Source organism: Pteropus alecto, unplaced genomic scaffold (genome assembly GCF_000325575.1).
Source record: "Pteropus alecto unplaced genomic scaffold, ASM32557v1 scaffold164, whole genome shotgun sequence".
In the NCBI taxonomy this organism is placed as follows: domain Eukaryota; kingdom Metazoa; phylum Chordata; class Mammalia; order Chiroptera; family Pteropodidae; genus Pteropus; species Pteropus alecto.
In genome coordinates this window covers 24,831,963-24,854,287 of record NW_006439568.1, presented here as the reverse complement: position 1 = coordinate 24,854,287, position 22,325 = coordinate 24,831,963, and positions in this window count along the sequence as shown.

The window sequence follows — 22,325 nt, the reverse complement described above, 5'->3', positions numbered from 1 at the left end:
TTTTATGTTTGATTGTTACGTAACTCTCAGAAGCAGGTGCATCCATATCCTATTATCTTTCTTTTATAAACTAAAAATCTGAATATTTAGAAGCCTGAGTTTGCCTCAGATCCTGTGGCTGGCGAGACTTTCAGTCCACTGCTCTGAATCATTGGAGACCATTTAAAACATATTGAACATAATGATTTGTAGTTAAATCCATCTAGCTACCTTTACTGCTTACGAAGCACCTATAAGTAGGACATTGGGTTGGGTGAAGCTCAGTTGGGAAATGGAAAGACAAACCCATTTTGTCTTGTGGTGGGACTCACATGAGTTAGTGATGAATATAAACTCACCAACATAGTGGGCCAAGGTAGAGAAACCAGAAACTCTTACGGGCCTTAAGTTCCACATCATTATTAAAGTGAAACCAAGTATAATTCAAAGTAAAGAGTATTATATTAGACCCAGAGTTATTTAGTGTGGATGAAAGATACATTCTATAAGGAAGACAGGAGAGCTGTGACCTTTTATGGGCCAAACATTTAAAAATACTTATCCTCAAAATATACAAAGGAAATGATTAGAAGTGTGAGTAAACGACCCAAACAATTTGTAGGTGACAAGATCTGTTGTTTACATGAATCAAGTAGACAAAAGCCAAATGATAATATACAAAAGACAAATGGTAAGATTTGAATAATACAACTATTGAGGTTGGAGGATATAATTCAGAAGAGTGAACAGGAATATAGAAAGTATCAAAAATGTGATATATTTTATTTAATTAAATATAATTATATTTGAATATATACATTTATGATGTACATATGTACAGATATATGTGTATATATAATCTCTTATTTATAGAAAATTGATTTCTCCTTGAAACATTTATGAAAGATTGTAAAAAAAAGTCAAATGAAGACTTCAGTGAGTTCCAGAGTCTTGGTCTTGTGCCTCAGTCCTCTGGTTTTGCTCACATTTTCAGTTAGCTTTGTCAAAATGATAAAAATAAAACATCCTTTCTTTTTCATGATGTTGTAAAGCCACTCATGTAATTCATCTCCCACATTTAGATGCCTGTACTTTTTGTGCCCAGAACATCATTTTGAGATTCTTTTACTATTATCAAAATACATTGTATCTATGTTATACGTGATTAATCTGAAGGTGCATTTGTTATATTTGATTAAGTGTTCTAAATCATTAATGCCATATGTATTTTATTGCAAATTTACTGTCTGAAACATCTGGCCGTTCTTTTATAGGGTTTTTCTTTTCATTAGCTTTACTGAGCTAAAGCTTAAAGAAAACAAGTGGCCATAGAAGACTAGAGAATGAATGTAGGATTATAAACTCCAATTAAGTTCTTTGAGAAGCAGAGGGCAAATCAAGGAGTTTAGCACTGTGCTGAGTGCATTTCACTACCTACTCAGTTCAAATTTTAGGGTTTACTACTTAAACTAATCACTCACTATCACTCTGTGTTTTCTGTAGTATAATAGTTAAGAATATGGGCTTTGAAGCCAGTTTCCTGGGTTCAAATCTCAGCTCTGCCACCAACACCTGAGTTACCTTGGACCAATTACATATGTTTTCTATGCCTCAGTTTCTTCATCTGTAAACTGAGGATAATAATTATAACTGGCTGTGATAAGCAGAATAACATCGCCCAAAGATGTTTATGCCCTAATACCTAGAACCTGTGGATATGATAAGGTATGTAGCAAAGGAGAATTAAGGTTGCAGGTGGAATTAAGATCACTAATTATCTGACTTTAAAGTAGGGAGATTACCCCGGATTATCTGGGTGGGCCCAATTAACAGTGAAAGAGGGGGACAGAAGAGGAGTCAAAGAGGGAGATGTGACTACGGGAAGAATGGCAAGAGAGATGTAATGTTGCTAACTTTGAAAATGGAGGAAGGAGGCCATGAGACAAGGAATGTGGGTGGTCATCAGAAGCTGGAAAAGGCAAAAATTCTTCTCTAAGATCCTCCAGAAAGGAATGCAGCCCTGCTAATACTTCGATTTTACCAAGCGAATCTAGTTTTGGACTTCTAACCTACAGAACTGTAAGACAATAAATTTGTTTCCTTTAAGCCACCAAATTTGTTGATTTGTTATAGCAGCAATAGAAACCTAATGCAATGTCCTATAGGTTTGTTGTTAGGCTTAAGAAATGTACACATGTAGGATAGGCCCACTACATGGTCAGAGCTCAGTCAATAGTAGCCACTATTATTATTCATTGGTTCTTTAGTTTCCCTCCCATCTTTGCCCCTTTGTCATAGTTGTCTTGTGATGAACCAAAGTTGTGCCCTTCCCCCAACGCTGTTTTTCACTCTCATGGTAGTTCCCACTCAGTTTCCAGCAGTTTGTCAAAATTGCTACGTAAATGTTCCTACCAGTTTATGGCTCCAGAGGCTTCTGCAGATTTGTGCTGTGACTCTGGATTTGCTTGTCTCTCCAGATTTTAGGGTGGTGGTTTGTTCTGTACCCTCAGTTCTCTGCTGGGTCTAAGGAAAGTTGCTTTTTCAGCTCATTCACTTTTATTTGTTGTAATAAATGGAGTGATGACTTCCAACCTCTTTACATTTTTTTGGGGCTGAAATGGGAAGGGAGGACAATGCTGTCTATCATTACTCCATCACTTTAAGGAGCTCCTCTGTACTCCAGAGCTCTTCATTTCTACCCTTGGCTTTCTGATTTCTATTCTGTGGTTTTCAGTCCATCGATCTGATTCCCAAATATGCTCCTTCTGTGTTTTCTGTATTGGTTAATTGCACTCAATCTGTGGGATAGTAGGTAATGTGAAGTGTCTGAAATATGTCGTTCAAAAAGGCTCAAAAGGTTATCCTTAACTCTTCCCTTTTCCTCATTCTCCAAAAATAAGTCACCAAATGCTGTTGTGTCTACATGTGATAGTTCCTGAATTCTTCTGTTTCTTTTTTTTCTTCTCATCCTTTCTATCATTGCCCTAGTAATATTTCGTATTGTCTCTTGCCTTAGCTAGGCAGAATCTTTTAAAGTACTTCATCCTCCACACTGCCAGAAGAATTGGATAATAGGCTGGATCATATTATAGGCTGGATCATTCCCTTCTCAAAAGACCTGTGTTTTGAGAAATTGTGGCATAAAGTCTAAATTCCTAATATGGCATTTAAGGTTCTTAAAGAGCTGGCCTTAAAATACATCTCTAGGTACATTCTTGTTGTATTCACTTACTGTATGCTTTTCCTGGGGCTGCTATAACAAAGTACCACAGACTGGTGGGGTTTAAACAGCAGAAATTTATTTCCTCACAGTTCTGGAGGCTGGAGGTCCAAGATCAAAGTGTCAGCAGGTTTGCTTTCTTCTGAGTCTTCTCTCCTTGGCTAACAGATGGCCATCTTCTAGCTGTTCCCCGCTGCCCCCGCTTTTTTTTATGTTCATGCACATCTCTGGTGTCTCTGTGTCCAAATTTCCTCTTTTTATAAGGACACCAGTCAGGTTGTATTAGGACCTACCCTAATACCCTCGTTTCAGCTTAATCATCTCTTTGAAGGCCCTGTCTTCAAGTACAGTCACATTTCAAGATACTAGGGATTAGGGCTTCAACATACAAATTTTTGGAGTGCAGGACACAATTCAGCCCATAACACTGACTATATTCCTCCATATATTTTGTATGTGTGCATCAGATAACATCAAGAGTACACGTCTTGACCTGGGAAGGTCTTAAATATACTGATTCCTGGGTCTCAACTGGCTCTTCGGAATTAGTAAGTCTGAAATGGGACTGAGGATATATTTGTTGCATGCATGTACATGTGTTTAAATTTCTCCCTGGTGCTTTATAGTACCCCAGCTTCCCTAGACTTTAACCCTTTCTAGGAAACATTATAAATGTTAATACCTTTGCTCATGGTTGTTCTTTAACTAGAAATATCCTTACAACCTACAACTATGAATATTCATCTGTCCTGCAAGGCTGAGCTGAAATACCATCTTCTCTATTATTCTGTATTCTCTACTGTGATAATCTTGCAATACTTTGTCATTATTTTACTGTAAGTACTTGAGAATGTATTTTCTTCTGTTTTGTATGATAGTTATTTGCTTTCCTCTTTCACTTGCTTCCTGAGGCCAAGGATGACATATTCTTTATTTCCGTATATCTGAAACAGTTGCAGTTGCTCTGAGCATAGTAGGTAATTTTTCCCCCCTCGTTAACACCCCTTTCCCCACTTCCGCCCCTGACCTATGGATGTTGCCATCTCCCCCCCTTTTTTTTAAGAACTGGATCTCTGAAGGCGAGGTGTCTCCCCCCACATGCTTGTGGTGCACACCTGGGGCCGGGCGTACCAGGGGGACCCAGTGAACCTGGGGCCCGGAGCAGCCAGGGCCTGGCACACTCAGGTTGTGGTCCATGGCTCCACCTGGGACATGAACCCAGGACCTTCTGCATGTAAAGCAGACGTGCTAACCACTACTCTATAGAACCACCCACATAGTAGGCAATTAATCAATGTTTGTTGTATGAATAAATAAATGAACTCATTAATAACTGATTATAATTTTCTTATGACTTTTTACATATTGGAGCCAATTGGATAAAAAAAGCTTATAAAATATGAAACAAGTGGTAGAATTTTCATTCTTTTATTAAATATCCTTAACATGATACACAGCAATGTACCTAATGTGTATTTCCAATTTATGATTTTAAACAGTTATAAACATCTGTCAAAGAAGGTATTCAATAATAGGAAGAGGATACAGAGAAAGCATCATACCAATTTGTGATAATGGCATCTTTTTTTTTTGCATTGCATTTTTCAAAGCAGAGTGTGGTCTGATTTTTTAAAGGTGAATGGATTCCCCAATGTCCATTTGTGGTATATCCTTGTTTATCCTCTCAATCAAAATGCTTCTTTATAGTTGGCATGTTAAGGTCTGCTTCTCTAAAGCTATACTTTCCTGGGTCAATGTATAACAAACAATTCTCAAAAATAATTGTATCAGCTAAGACCCAGTTTCTGGGCAAGGATCTAGATTGTGGCATTCCCTCTTGGTGAGTTTTCCAGAAACTGCTAAAACTTCAACCCTATACTTTCTAGAGAGTGTAATTTACCTCTCACATAATTTTTCCAAAGCCTTTTCTGAACCAGGACAGGCAGTAACAGAGATTGGCAGGGGAAGGACCGACATCTATCCATAGGGGAAGAAGGACTCTACTTTGAAAACACAGATGAGCCTTGGGATGTGGAAATTTACAAGGCTCAGAAAGCCCTGAAACATCTTCAGAAGCTGAGCCCAGCATAATAATGGGAGGCTGTGTGCTGGCTTGGCATTGGAGCCTGTCTGGCACAAACTACACTGTAAACAACTCTTCAAACATTTGCATCTGCATACATGACATTAGATTCTCAAAATGTCCAATTAAATACTTGTCAGTGGAAGAAATGTTTGTTTCCTCAGCTGACCTGGTGTCAACTTGGCCTTTCTGTTGGGGAAGCAGTTTCAGCTGATACTGTTGTATGCTCTTCCTTTGTGGACCTGATCTTGTCCTTGTTCAGAAAAATATTCTTCTTGAACGCCACAGAAACTGTGCCAAGTTGTGTACCATGGGATTAGGTTAGGTAACTAAAGAAAAATATCCCAGCTGTGAGTGCTTTTCAAACCCAAGAAAACCTATTCAGGGCTTCAGTTTCTTTTATACACTTCTACACTTTTAGTACTTAAAAATTATAAAAGTGATAGCAGCTGAGAAAAAAAGGATAGGGTGATACATTTTTGAGAATATAATTCTCATAAGGACTGAATTCATTTTTCAACATTTGAACAAATGTATATTGAATCAGTGTTCATAGTGGTGATGTGTGTATCATATATGTGTGTCTCTATTCATTCTGACAGACAAAGAAATGATCAATTGTAAGTCACTGTGATTGTTACAGCCATGAAGGTTTTAGACATATGATGTAGAAACATAGAGGAAGAGAGGAAGGAAATGAAGGAGAAGAATCCAATTTAGATTATTCTTCGGAAAAGTTTGAGTATATGTGAAGTAGAAAGGTGTGTAACCTTGAGTAAATTTTGCAATTATGAAAGCCTGAGTTTCCTAATCCATTAAATAAGGAATGTGATAAAAGGAACATCAAAGGTTATTGTCAGGATTAAGTAAAATGATCTATTGGAACTGCTTACAGTAACACTTGCCACATTATTAATGCTCAGCAAATGTTAGCAGGAGGTTTAAGCATTCCTCTGTGATGAAGAGGAGCCAAGGAGAGGGAGAAAAACTGGATAATTGGTACAGTACAGATAGAAAATTTGGCTTTGGAAAAGGGGATGGGCAGTTCTTTCACTGGGACATGAACTGAGAATGACTGTATAGATAAAGGGATAGAAAAGTTTGAGGTGAGGATGAAGAAAGCCAAGGCATGTCTTGGTCATATTGTCTCCTCACTTATGTAGAGGAGGAGAGCTTTTGTTGAGCATGAGGGGAGTAGGTGTGGAATTTGGGGCTTAAGGAGAATGGAAAAACTTTGTAGCATCTGTTCTGGGAAGTTTGATAGGGGTCAGCTGTAAATAAATATAAGGGTTGCCAAGCAATGCAGAGGGCCCAGCTGAAATCAGACATTGTTAGTTTTTGGTATAGTAATTTGGATGATATAAATGTTGATGGTGGTATTATGCACTCTGGATTGAGGACAAAACATTCAAAATTAGTTTTGAGGAATAAGCAACTAAGTGAGGAGGAAAAGCATAGGTATTCTAACATGCTAATGAAAGTATTATTGGATCATTAATTACCAGATAAGGTTGTGAGCAAAGATTAATTTGAAATGGTGAGCTGGGTGGATAGAAGTACAGACAGACTGGAGGTGAGGAGGTATATTAGTTTGGGCTCCTATAACAAAATGCCATAGACTGACATTTTTTTTTAAACAACACAAATTTATTTCTCATAGTTACGGAGGCTAGAAGTCTGAGATGGTGCCAGTATGGTCAGATTCTGGTGAGGATCCTCTTCTGGGATTGCAGACTGCCGCCTTTTCATATCTTCACATGGTTGATAAAGAGGGAGCAAGAGCTCTCTGTTGTCCCTTTTATAAGGGCACTAATTCCATTTATGAGGGCTCCACCCTCATGACCTAATTATCTCCCAAGGGCCCTGCCTGCTGATCCCATCACATTAGAGTTAGAATTTCAACATGTGAATTTGGACACATTCAGCTAATTGCAGGAAACTCTTCACTTAGATAGCCAACATCAGTCTAGCTGCTATTTTATGCTACACATGTGCTAAGTGATGGTGATACAAGGATAAGGGAAAAACAATTTACAGAAAAGCATGTCTTGAGCTCCTACCATATACTAGGCAGATCATGTGATATTAATCTTTCCCTCGAAATCTTAAAGCCTAGTGACATAATTTGGATAATTTCAATTCAGATTGTGGTAACCTGTGAAGGAGGTAAGCAAACTGTGAGAAGAGGAGCCAGGTCAGGAAAAGTGTTTTGGGAAAGATCATGCCTGGGCTGACTTAAGATGATTGTAGAAGAGTGGGGGCAATGAATGGCAGAAAGAGAGAGGAAAACAGCGGACTGTGGGGATTGATTTGGCCAGGGCAGGTAAGAAAAGGTTTCAGAGAGAAGGTATATAAGATTCTGACTACCATTTCTAAGATATGGTGGTTTTCCTCCACACATCAAGCAATTCTGACACCACCTGGATGTCTTGCAATAACTCAATTCTGATACTATTGTTAAAAAACAAAATTCAACCAAGTATATTTAAAGATCAAATTAGCTTTATTTAGCTGTTCATAAATAGGGCAGCATACCATCTAGCAAAATCGAAGGAGCTTTGAAGAGCTTTAAAAGGAAGGGCTTTTACAGGCAGAAAGGGGATGAGACAAGGAAATTATTTAGCAAAGAGTGGATTGTTTCAGGCAAAGCCACCTTCTTTTGGGGATCAGAAGGGGTCTGTCAGGCAGGTAACCTTACTTGTGCTGACCAGGACATTCCAGACTGACTGGTTAAGATTACATTCCTGGGAAAGGCTGAAACTGCAGTTAGGTTAGGTATTAAGTCTCAGGTGATGTGGGCTTAGCACAGGTGACTCCAGTTTGGGCCTGTTCCTCGCTCTACCCCGCCCCCCCCCGCTCTGTCCCTCCTTTCCTTCTTCCCTCTCGCCCTCTCCCCCGCCCCTGCCACATACACACACACTATTGCCCCACTCAGATAAAAACTTTACTTACTAGATTACTGGTTTATTGTAAAAAAATATGACTTAGGAACAGCCAGCTGGAAGAGATGCGTAGGGGAAAAGGGCTTAGAGCTTCCATATCCTCTCAGAACACACTACTCTTTCCACATCTCCGTGTATTCACCAATCTGGAAGCCCTCTGAATCCTGTCCTTTTGAGTTTTTATGTGGGCTTTATTACATAGGCATGATTGACTAAATAATTGGCCATTGGTGATTGAACTCCATTTCCAGTCCTACTCCTCTCTAATCACGTGGTTGATTTCCCTGGCAACCAGCCCCCATCTTCACACATGGTTCCAAAATCACCTCAATTTAATGCAACAAAAGACACTTTTGTTGCTGTCATCACTTAGGAAATTTCAAGGGTTGTAAGGAGCTCTCTGCCAGAAATGGGGACAAAGACCAAATATATATTTCTTATTATAAACCACAGTATCACTGTATGATACTGTTGCTAAGTGAGAAATAAAGAAGACCAGAATCGAAGTTATAAAAATTTTATTGGTAGGGACAGATGTAAGAGTATACGATGACGAGATTTAGTGACTGATGGAATATATGGGAGAGTGAATAGATGATTTTGTACTTTTAAGCCTTAATGATAGGGACAATCGTGGTTTTATTAACAGAAAGTGGGAAATCCTCTTCTTGAATTGGAGAAGATTTGGAGGAAGAGATGAGTTTAGAGATGTTGAATCAGAACATATGGTTGTAAGTGAAAGCAATCCAAGCGAAATGAGATTAAACCAAAAGAGGGAGTATGTAACTTTCATAACTGGAAAGTTCAGAGATACAGCTGGCTTTAGTTAAGGTTGGGCCCAGGCCTCAAATGATATGATATGAGTCTATAACATTCCCTATTATTTCTATCTCTTAATTCAGCCTGCCTTGCTTGGTTTCATTCAGCAGAGAAACTCTCAGCATAGGGTAGGCAAAATAAATGCTTAAAGCCCCAGATTCACATGCTATCTATCCCAGTGAAAAAACTTTTGTTCACAACATCCATATGTTTTAGAATATATTTTTTTATTATTTGAGTGTGGTGAGACCAATAGATAGGCAATGATTGACATTGAAAAGATAGTTACAGTTCCCAAGAGGAGTGGGTATGTCTTTCCATACAGGGCCACACAAGGAATCACCAGGGTCAGTTAGGCAGTAGGAGTGAGGAAAAAGTAAGGCAAAGACTTTATTGTGGTTTTAGTGAGAAAGAATGGGTGAGGCAAGGTAAGCAGTCCTATGATTGGTTAGTTTGGATAATTTCAGTGGGCTCAGGTGTAGGGGCTCTCAACTTGTCTGGTACCTGGTCCTGGGTTGACTAGGGCATGGGAATATTGACTCGGCATGTGAGAATTAGATAAAGGAAGTGGAGGGTATGGGCTTTGGATAGGTTGGTTTAAAGATGAAAGGAATATTCACAGGGTAGCCTAGGATATATATGAGGAACATAGGAAGACTATGAAAGGTAGAAAGAAGAAGGCAGACCAACTAGGGATCTTCAGACCTGAGTTCCTTTTTTTTTTCCGCCTCATATATATTTCAGATTTGGTGCTAAGGAAGCTGGCAATTAGAAATGTCAGTGAGTACAGACAAAAAACAAAAAACAAACAAAAAAATCAGAACAGCTCCCCAGAAGCCTGTTCTCTCTAGCCAAAGGACCAGGGAAAGGATAGTCCAACAAGACAGAAATCTTTTAGAAATTAACCGTTCTACTCTAGTCAGAAATTATAGGAAAAAACTGTGGCCCCACTGTGACCCATGCCAACAAAAGACTGAGTGGGTAGCTTAGATTTTTACAGGTCTGTAACAAGGTATCTCAACACCCTTTCCAGGGTGTTGTCAGAGAAGAACAAGTAGAAAGCCAGAACGTTTACATCCACTAGCTATTTGTGATCTTCCACACATCAACCCCACCTATGGAATCACTAAAGACCATGTGGGAAATTTGGACTTGCGGCCCAAATGAATAATAATGCGCCCCTTCCCTTCCCTTATGGCCGGGTGTCATAGGAGATCTAGTGGAGATTCACTACTTTCACAATTGCCAGCAATAATAAGACCACCCTGCTACATTGACAGTGGAGATCCCACATGGGGGATCTGGAATTTCCAACCTCATTTGGAATTTATAAGGAGACTCTCCTTGAGTGTCAGTGGAAACCAGGTAGGGAACCTGGACTGCTGTTTCCACTGACAGTGATGAGGCAACATCTTCCCTTCTCCTGTTACAGTGGTGTCAGGGAAAGCCAGTTAAAATAGAAGGTTTAAGTAAGATCCAGAGTCTCATAACATAATACAAAATGTTTTTCATTGAAAGTCATGTCATAACAAAGGAATCAGGGAGAGCTCACACTGAATGAAAAAAGACAATATATGCAACACCAAAATGACAGATTTTTGAAATATCTGATAAAATAAAACTTTAAAGCAGCCAGATAAGAATGTTTTAATGAGTAATTACAAATATACTTGAAACAAATGAAAACATAGAAAGCCTCAGAAAAGAATTAGAAAATCTCAGCAAAGAATTAGAAAAAATAAAGAAGAATCAAATACAAATTTTATAACTGAAAAATACTATAAGCAGAATAAAAATATCAGTGAGTGGGTTCAATAATAGAATGGAGAGGAAAGAAAAATCAGTGAATGGGTTCAATAGTAGAATGGAGGGGAAAGAAATTGCCCAACCTGACCAATAGAATAAATAGACTGGAAAAAAACCAAACCAACTAACAGAGCCTCAGAGAGTCTTGGTACTATAAGAAAATATTAAACATCCATGTCATCAGAGTCTCAGAAGGAGAGGACTAAGAGATCAAGGTTGGAAAAAACACTCAAATAAATAATGGCTGAAAACGGCTACATAAATTTGATAAGAGATATACACCTAGATATTCAAGAAGCTGAGCAAAATACCAACAGGATAAACCCAAAGAGATTTCTTCCAACACTCATCATAATTAGACTTCTGAAAAATAAGACAAAGAAAAAAAGTCTTGAAAGCAGGCAGAGAAAAATGACATGCTACCTATTGAAAATACAGTAAGAATGAAAGTGGGTTTCTCATCAGAAACCATGGAGGCAAATGAGCTCCTGAAATAGCTCAGTTGGGAGAGCGTTAGGCTGAAGAAACCATGGAAGCCAGAAGATGATAGCACAGTATCTTTCAGGCGCTGAAAGAAAACAGTCAACCAGAATCTTTTACCCAACAGACATCCTTCAGGAAGAAAGGGGAAATTGACATTCTCAGAGAAAACAACCTTAAGCAGACTTACCCTAAAAGAATGGCTGGGAGTTCTCCGAATATAAAGGAAATGATGAAAGAAGGAACCTTGAAACATTAGGAAGTAAAAAAGTATGGTAAACAAAACTATATTGGTAAAAACAATTCACTTTCCTTTTCCTTTTGAATTTTCCTAATTGTGTTTGATGCTTGAAGAGAAAATTATAATACTTTAAATATAATTCTAAATATATGTAGATATTTAAGACAGTTATAAATATGGAAAGGTTAAGGGATATAAGTTTTCTATATGTCACTCAAATTGGTCAAATGATGACACCAGTAGCCTGATGTTTTATATATACATACACATTTATAATATAATACCTACAGCAGCCACTAAAAATGCTATGCAAAGAGATATACTCAAAAATGTTATAGTTAAGTCAAAATAGAATTATATAAAATGTTTAACTCACGGGCAAGCAGGGAAAAAACCTAATATAGCAGTACAGGCAGGTCGAAAATAAAAGGATGCAAAAACAAAGAGTTGATTCCCATTATTCATGGTAGCTATGTTCTATAGTCTCTGTGAACACTGAGTTAGCAAATACTGAACTGCTGCTTCTAGGGGAAATGTAGGGTTAGGTTCCTGCGAGTCTCTGTTTGTTTTTTTCATCAACTAATCAACTGATCAATATTCTTGTTATACGTGTGTTCCTGTTTACAGACAGCTTATTAAGTATATATTATTCATTCATTAACTTTGTACCGATAGCCCAAAGTTCTGTAACTCATGTCTAATCAAAACTTGTCTAACACATGTTTTCTGCATAAGGCACACCACAGCCTTCTTGCACTTAGGAACACTAGAAAGCACTTAGCACTATGCTTGAGGTTGTTTTAAACAATGACATCACTCCCCCAAAAGGCACAAAAATGAGAAAAATGTGGCACTAAATAGACTGTGAATAGGACGTTTGCTTACAGCTTGAGATCTGAAATAAGAAGGCAGAGTATTTCCTTGTTTGACTTTAGCTGGGAATGTGTATGTTGGACAAGTCAATTTTTTTTTTTGCTGTTCTGTGCATATCTACAAATGACTACAAAATACTGATTTTGGGATTATAAATAAATTTTAGCTAGTAGGTGAATTAGCAAATACAAAATCCATAAGTAATGAGAATTGACAGGATCATGTAAAAATCAAAGGAATGCAAGAGCAGGTATATTAATATCAGATTAAGTCTATCTCAGGGTAAAGAAAATTACCAGAGACAGAGACATTGTATAATGATAAAAGGGTTAATCTCCCAAGAAGACATAGCAATTTTAACTGTTTAGCATCCAAAACAGCTTTAAAACCTGATATCAAGATAGACCATATCTTAAACCATAAAACAAACCTCAACTTATTTAAAAGAATTGGACTCATACAGAATGTATTGTTTGGTCACAATGATATCAAACTAGAAACAAACAGCAGAAAGATAACAGGAAAATCTACAAAAACACTCAAAAACTAAACAACATGCTTCTAAATAGTGCATGTTCAAAGAGGAAATCTCAAAAGAAATAAAAAATACAGTGAAGGGAATAAAAATGAAAATATGTGTTAAAATTTGTGGGAAACAGCTTAAATAGTGTTAGGAGGAAGCACTAAATGTATACATTAGAAAAGAGGAAAATCTAATATCAATCTAAGTTTCCACCTCAAGAAACTGTGAAAAGAAAAAATAAACCCAAAGCAAGCAGAAGGAAGGAAATAACAGAAATCAGTGAAACTGAAACCAGAAAACAATAGAGAAAATCAATGAAATAAAGAGGTGATTCTTTGAAACAATAAACTGACAATTCTCTAGCAAGACTGATAAAAAAGAGAAGATACAAATACCAATATCATGAATGAAAAAAGAAATCACCAACTGCAGCCACCGAAAAGTTAATAAGTGATTACTACAAACAACTCTACATATATAAATTTGACATAGATGAAGCAGACCAATTCCTTAAAAAACACAACCACAACTCACCAAATATGAAATAATTTGAATAGCCATATAATTATTAAGAAAATTGTATTTATAATTTAAAATCATCCAAGAAAGAAATCTTCAGCCTAGAGAGTTTCACTAGAGAATTCTACCAAATGTTTAACCCATTTCCTGTTTAGAAAAAAAGTGCGACTTGCTGCCAGCATTGATTTAATTTTACATAAACAAGTTCTTTGAGGCTGAAGCAAATCTGACTGGTTTTCAATGTGAAATAAAAGATAAAAACTGTTCTTGGAATTATTTCTAAACAGAACTTCTCTCTAATTCTAATGCAACAGAAATGTATACAAAAATTGGATTCATCAAATGAATCTTCGGCTGACAACTGTTCAGGAACGATGTTAACATCATGTGTAGGAATGCTACGTTTTTAGGATTTGACATTTTCAGTGATTGAGAACTATATTTTGTAAATGAAAACACCATTACTAAAAATAGAATGCTATAAATAGAGTGATGTCATTTGTTTCTAAAGACTCGATATACTAGAGCAATGCAATAATAATAATAAAAGCAAGATATTTTGTGGCAAACTTTGGGAGTAAGGTTAGGACTGTAATCCACGAGTTATCTTGGAGTAAACACTGCAGTCACAAGTGCCACTGGTGAGTATTGTCCGGGCAAATGGGAAATGAGTTAAAGAAGAATTAACACCAATTCTATATTTTCTAATTCAAAAAACAAAAAGTGAGGGGAACATTTCCTAATTCAGTTAATGAAGCTAGTATTACTGTGATACCAAATGGCAAAAATAATACAAAAAAAGAGAACTACAGACTAATGTTCATAATGAATACAGACATAAAAACCCTTAACAAAATATCAGCAAACAGAATTCAGCCATGTAGAAAATGAACTATATGCCTAAAATAGAAAAAAACTACATGATTGATTCAGATGGGTTTATTCCAGGGATGAAAATCAATCAGTATAATTCACCATATTAACACACTAAAGGAGAAAAGTCACATGATCCTATCAATTGATGTGGTCAAAGCATTTGACAAAATTCAACATCTTTTCATGATTAAAACTCTCAGAAAGATAGGTATTCAGGGGCACTTCCTCAGTTCGATAAAGAGCATCTACAAGAAACCAACAGCTACATTTCAGTTAATGGTGAAAACCAGTGTTTTCCCCCTGAGATCAGAATAAAGTGAGAATAATCAGTTTACTTATTTCAGGCCTCATTACAGACATTATCAAGACTGTGTGGTATTGGTTGATAGACACATAGATTAATAGAGTAGAACAGAGAACAAAGAAATAGATACATGTAAATATGTCAGCTGACTTTCCACAGAGTTGTCAAAGCAATGCAGTGAAGGGATAACCTTTTTAAAAAATGCTGGAGCATCTGGACACCATCAGCAGTATATAAACATTGACCTAAGCCGCACATCTTATATGAAAATTAACTCAAAATAGGTCATGGTTTTAAATGTAAAATGTCAAACTACAGAACTTTTCAGATTAAAATAGGAGAAAATTTTCAGGATCTAGGAATGGGCAGAATTCTTTTTAAAATTTTTTTTTCTATTACAGTTGACACACATATTAGTTTTAGGTGTGCAACACAGTGATTAGACATTTATATAACTTAAAACGTGATTACCCAATAAATCCAGTACTCCCTGAGGCCATACATAGTTATTATAATACTACTAACAATATTTCCCATGCCATATTCTACATCCCCATGACTATTTTGTAACTCCCAATTTGTACTCTTAATCTCCTCCCTTCCTTCACCTATCCCCCTAATCATCCCACCTCCTATTCAGCAACCATCAAAATGTTCTCTGTGTCTGTGAGCTTGTTTCTGTTCTGTTTATTTATCCTATTCACTAGATTCCACATATAAATGAAATCATATGACATTTTGTCTTTGATATACTCCGCTCTGCATAATACCTTCTAGGTGCATCAATGTTGTTGCAGATGACTAAATTTCATTCTTTTTTATGGCTGAGTAATATTTCACTGTATATATGTACCACCTCTTCTTTATCCAGTCAGCCATTGATGGACACCCAGGTTGCCTCCATATTGTACATAATGCTGCAATGAACATACATATGCAAACATCCAATCCAAGTAGTGTTTTTTTTTTTCCCAGATAAATATGAAGAAGTAGGATTAGTGGGTCCTTCTTTGTCTCCTGTTATAGTCTTTGATTTAAAGCCTTTGATTTAAAGTCTGTTCTGTCTGATATAAGTATTGCTACTCCTGCTTTTTTCATTTTTGTTTTCATGAAATATCTTTTCCCATCCCCTTACTGTTGTCTGTGTGTGTCTTTCGATCTGAAGTGAGTCTCTTGTAGGCAGCATATGTAAGGGTTTTGTTTTCTTATCCATTTAGGTACCCTCTGACTTTTGATTAGAGCCTTTAATTCATTTACGTTTAAACCAGTTGTTGCTAGATATGTAGTTATTGCCATTTTATTCAGATTTTTGATTTTTTTTCTCTTCTTTTTAAAGAAGTCCCTTTAACATTTCTTGTAATTTTGGTTTGGCGATGATGAACTCCTTTAGCTTTTTCTTGTCTGAGAAGCTCTTTATCTGTCCTTCAGTTCTAAATGATGGCTTTACTGGGTAGAGTAATCTTGGTTGTAGGTTTTTGCTTTTCATCACTTTGACTATTTTGTGCCAATCCCTTCTAGCCTGCAAAATTTCTGTTGAGAAATCAACTGACAGAGTTATGGGAGTTGCCTTGTAGTTAACTAAATTAGGCAGAGTACTTATACTCGACACAAAGAAAATGATTCTTGGAAAAGTGATAAATTGGACTAAATCAAAATTAAACACTTTTGCTTTGCGAAAGACTGTTAAAAGTATAAAAAGACATGCTACAAATTGAGAGAAAATATTTGCAAATCACATATCTGACAAAGGACTATTATCTACAATATATAAACTTTCAAAACTCAACAGTTAAAAAGCAAATAATCCAATTGCAACTTAAGTAAAAGATAAGAAGTAACATTTTACTGAATAAGATATGCAGATGGCAAATAAGCACCTAGAAATATGCGCATCATTTTTCATTATGGAAATGCAAATTTAAACCATGAGATATCACTATATAGCTATCACAGTGGCTTAAATTAAAAAAAAAAAAATACCAACTGCTGGCAAGGATGCCAGGAAGCTGGGTCACCCATACATTGTTGGTGAGAATGTAAAATGTCACAGCCACTTTGGAAAAGAGCCTGGAAATTTCTTAAAAAGTTAAACATGCAACTACTGTGCAATCCAGCAATTGCATTCTTGAGCATTTATCCCAGAAAAGTGAAGACTTATGTTCATACAGAATCCTGTACAGCTTTATTTGTTCTAGACAAAACTGGAAACAACTCAGATGCCTTTAATGAGTGAATCGGTAAACCAATAATGATATATTCATACTTTGGCATACTTTGGAATACTACTCAGCAATAAAAAAGAACAGACTGTTAATATAGGAAATGACCTGGATGAGAAAAGCAAATTCTAAATGTTATATACTCCAAGATTTTACTTAGATAACATTTTTAAAATGACAAAATTATAGAAATGGAGATGTGATTAGTGATTTCTAGGACTTAAGGAGCTAGTAGTGGTGATAGGGGGTGGGAGGAGGAATGGGTGTAGCTGTAAAAGAGCAATACGAGAGATACTTGTGTTGATGAAAATGTTCTGTATCTTAATTGTATCAATGGCCTGGTTCTGATATTGTACTATAGTTTTCTAAGATGTTGCATTATGGAAAATTGGGTAAAGGGTACATAAGGATCTCTCCAAATTTCTACTTATAACTGCATGTGATTCACTGGTCGACAAATATTTATTCTGAATTCTTGCATTGCACTCAGCATTATGGTGGTTGGAACTTCTTTTATAGATGCATAAGATTTAGAGTACATGCAAACAAAAGGGGTGTGTGTGTGTGTGTGTGTGTGAAAGAGAGAGAGTGAGCGAGTGCGCGTGCATATATAAGTATGTATGAGGAAGTAGAAATAACTCTTATTTCAATATTTCTGATGTCCCATTGTGAATTGTAAGAGCCATAGTGTAAAGTGGCATTTGTAATCCTACTTAGTTTTTAACTTGCCAAGAAGAATATCGTCTCTCAGGATAGGTAACTCCTCTACAGTACTAACCATTGTATTGTCAAATCCATGTAAATTATGCAAAACAAAAGAAAAACAAATGGCCTAGATAAGGTTTGGCAGCTGCAACAGCAGGGAACCTATCAATTTGTTGTAATCCAGTACATTTAAAAGAATATTCTCCTAATTAATTCTGCTTGGAATGAATAAAGAATCATATGAAGAATCTGCAACTCATTTCAAACAATTGAGGAAAAAAGAAAATTCTTGTCCACTTTTTCTTGGTTTGTGTTTATGGAATATATGAAAGTTTAGCATTTTAGATTCTTTCCTAATTATCAGTTAATTTACCTGTAGAATCTCTTTGAGGAATAATTTTCATACCAAAGTTTTAACTAGAGTGATATTGTTCACTAATACAGTTTTCAGGGCTCTGGCAGAAAAACAAGACTCTATCAAATGTCGTGGTTTAGAGGAATTCTTACAGATTTAGGTGAAATAGATGAAGATTTCTTTTTTTATATAGAATCAAACAATTGTCTTTCTATGCAGCATTCAATATGAGCTTACTATGTAATGAAACCATAAAAGCAAATTGAAACCATAAAAGCAAAAGAGGCAAAAAATAAAGCTTCATGGACATCTCAGACCATTTGTGAAAGCTGCTATATTACAGATCAAAAAGCAGATAGTTAACAAATACTGAACGCCTTGACAGGGCTGCACCATTGTACCACTTCAAAGCATCTGAATGAGGTCTTCTGTGCATCAGCCCTGGCACCTACTATGTGCCTGATACTGTATTAGGTGAACAAAACGTGAAAATCCCTGCCCTCATGGAGGTTCCATTCTATACTAGAAATATGGACAACAAGCTAAATGGGTAGTTAATTTTATAGTATGTTTGGAAGTGATATAGTCTATGCAGAAAAATATAGCAAAGGAAGAGGAAAAGTACTGTTAGAGTGGGTGGAGTGGTTGCAACTTTAAATATGGTGGGCAAGGAAAGATTGACTAAGAAGTGAATTGAGAGCAAAGCCTTGAAGGCTCTATGTTCTCACTGGTTAAGAGGTTCAGAGGTGGGAACAATGCACTTCAGAACAGAGTGACTGGGGCAGAGGGAGGGAGTAAGTAGCCAGGAGGTCTGAATGTAGTAAGGGCCAGAGTCGGGGCATCCTAAGGACTTTGACTCACAGATGGTGAGCACTTTGAGGACTCTAAAGAGGGTGGAGCATATGATTTGACTGGATAGCTTTGGTATGAGTACTATGTTGTCTTGCTAGTTAGGAAGGAGCACAAATGCCATATTGAAGCAATTTCAGAAAATGCTAAGTTGGGGCTGCAGCTGGGGAAAAGGGTGGTTAGAATGAAAAAACAAAACACCTTCATGAGACTTTTCTACTACTTTAAAGAAAGTGGAGGGTAGAGGAATGGGAGATATAGTCTTGTAATAAAAAATCTTATTTCTAAAATAATTGCTGGACTAGAAACAATGAAATTGATCATAGGGAGATCTATTTTAGTAGGTAATGTGATATATCAACCATTATCATAGTATCTTAAAATTTCAACATTGCAAAATACCCAAAGCTGGCGTTTCAGCTTGGATTCCTCCCACTGGAAAATCCTGTTGGAAATGGAAAATATTTCAAAGAGAAAGGGAGTCTGAGAAGTAGAAAGCACTGAAATATATGCATTTAAAAAAATCTTTTTGTCCTTTTCTTAACGATGTGCTTAAAACATTTTTGTGGGTTATTGAGACTCTTTAATAAATATACCCATTTACATCTCATTAAAGTCAGATCTACATGGCCGAATAGTATAGTTTTGAAGTCTCTAATGTATAAGACTTTATGACCTAAGTAAACTTTTATATTACCCTGAATTAGTGTCACTAAGGGTATAAGTTTCCTTAAATGCTTGTGGAGAACTTAAAATAATGAAATAATATCTAACATACCTGGCTAAGAATTATTGCATTAGATTCACATTTCTCTAGATAAATGTCTGTCAGCACATCCATTACAGGCACATATTTTCAGGTTGAAACTTGGCAGAGCAGTCCTAAAGAAGAAAGAGAGTCAAACAAAACTTGAACAAAATCTTTTTTTTTTTTTGAAGGAGATAATCTGTTCCCTGGTAAAACTGTATCCCACAAAACTTTGGGAATCTTCATTTGTGTTTTGTTTTTAGTAAAATAAGAAGTGCCTTTGAAAACAGTTTATATTTGCATGTAAAGGTAGGAAAAAACCTTTTGATGTTTGGCAACAGATTTGCTGAACAGAAATGATTTAGAGGGCTTTTTAAAAAGAGCTAGTGTCTTTTTTTTCTTCTTCTTCTGGAGATCATAATCACACTGAAAATTGAAACTCTGATACCCTTAAAGGCAGAATATTTATCCCGCCTGTCCCTGGAACAAAACAAGAATACTCGCAAAGGTGACTTCCTCTTTGGAAGAATAGATACTAAGTACATATTTGTTGAGAATTTGAGAAGATACATGAGTCAGATAAAAGAAAGCATATCAAATTTTTATAGTTTTTGAGGTAATACATGCAAGTGGAATGCCACTCAAAAAGAGTGTGTAATGAAATGTAAGTTTTCCTTTTCTCCTTGCCCTAAGCCACTGGCTTACTCTCTAAGGAAGCACCCTGTTATCAGTGTCTCGTGTACGTTTTGAGAGAGTATATCCTTTTTTCTTTGTAATTAACTGGTGCCTTATTATGCTTTTGGCTTTCACCTTGTTTCGTTTTTCTGACATTTCTTCTTAGAGGTTGTTCAATATATTTGTTCATAGAGAGCACTTCATTTTTTTTTTTAATAGCTTCATGTACTGCCTTATGGATATACCATAATTTAAGCAGTCTGCTATACTCAGGCAGATAGGGTTTTCCAAACTTTTGTTATTACAAACAATATAACAACGAATATCCTTATGCATAGATCATTTTGCCTATCTGTAGGAAAATTTCTAGAACAGGAATTTTTGTGTTAAAAAATACATACTTATATGTAGACTGATCTCCATAGAAATTGTGTGTTCCTAGTAGCAAAATGTAATTGTGCCTATTTCCCATTTCCTTGTCCCCACAGTGTGTACTAAACCTTATAATCTTTAGCAACCTGATGGAAAGAAATGGTATCTAGTTTTTAGTTCACATTTCTATCAGGAATGATGTTGAGCATCTTTTCCTGCGTTTAAGAGCCATTTGTATCTTTTATGACCTGTCCATTCATATCTTTTGTCTCTTTTTAAAAGCATTATCGGTCTTATTGATTTGCGAGCATTCTTAATGAATTTATGATGTTAGCTCAGTGTTTTATGATTTGTAAATGTTTTTCTTAGTTTCTTAATAATTTGTCTTTTGATTTCTTGTTTTTATTCTTTGCTATTAAAATATATTTCTATTTTTATTTGTCAAATTTATCAGTCTTCTATGGATTCTTAGTTCTGTGACATAATTAAAAATCGGTCACCACTCTGAGATTATTTTAAAAATCTATTTTATAATATTTTAATGGCTTTTACATTTAAATCTTTGATCCATCTGGGGTTTATTTTGGCATAAGGTGTGGTATAGGGAGGTAACATAATTTTTTCCCATTTAGCTATCAGTTTTTTTAAAAAAATTTCAATTATAGTTGGCATACAATATTAGTTTCAGGTGTATAGCATGATTAGACATTTATATACCTTATGAAGTGATCACCATGATATAGCTAGTACATATCGGGCACCATACATAGTTATTACAGTATTATTGACTGTGTTCCCATACTGTATTTTACATGCCCATGACTATTTTTATAACGAGAAGTTTGTACTTCTTAATCAATCCCCTTTAACTTTTTCGCCCATCTCCTCACTCATCTGGCAATCATCAATTTGTTCTCTGTGTCTATGAGTTTGTTTTATTTATCCATTTACTTTGTTTTTGAGATTCCACATGAAAATAAAATCATATGGTATTTGTCTTTCTCTGACTTATTTCCTTGGTGTAATACCCTCTAGGCTTATCCATGTTGTTGAAAATGGCAAGATTTCATTTTTTTTATGGCTGAAAAATACTTCATTGTGTATATGTGCCATATCTTAATGTAGTCATCTATTGAGGGATACCTAGATTGCTTCCATATCTTGGCTTTTGTAAATAATGCCACAATGAATATAGGAACACGTATATCTTTTTGAATTAGTGTATTTTATTTCTTCGAATAAGTACCCAGATGTGGAATTGCTGGGTCATATGGTGCTTCTATTTTAAATTTTTGTGAGCAACCTCCACACTGTTTTCCTTAATGACCGCAACGATTTTCAGTATACGAGGCTTCCCTTTTTATCCACATCCTTACCAACACTTAGTTTGTGTTAACTTATTGATAATAGCCATTCTGGCAGGTGTGAGGTAATATCTCATTGTGGTTTTTATTTGCATCTTTCTTATGATTACTGATGTTGAGCATCTTTACATATATCTATTGGCCATCTGTATGTCCTCTTTGTAGAAATGTCTGTTTGGGTCCTCTGCCCATTTTTAAATCTGATTTTTTTTGATATTGAGCTGTATGAGTTATTTATGTATTTTTGGATATTAACCCCTTATCAAATAGCTCATTCATAAATTTTTTCTCACATCCAATAAGTTGTCTTTTGGTTTTGCTCATGGTTTCCTTTGTGGAGCAAAAGCTTTTTAGTTTGATGTAGTCCTATTTG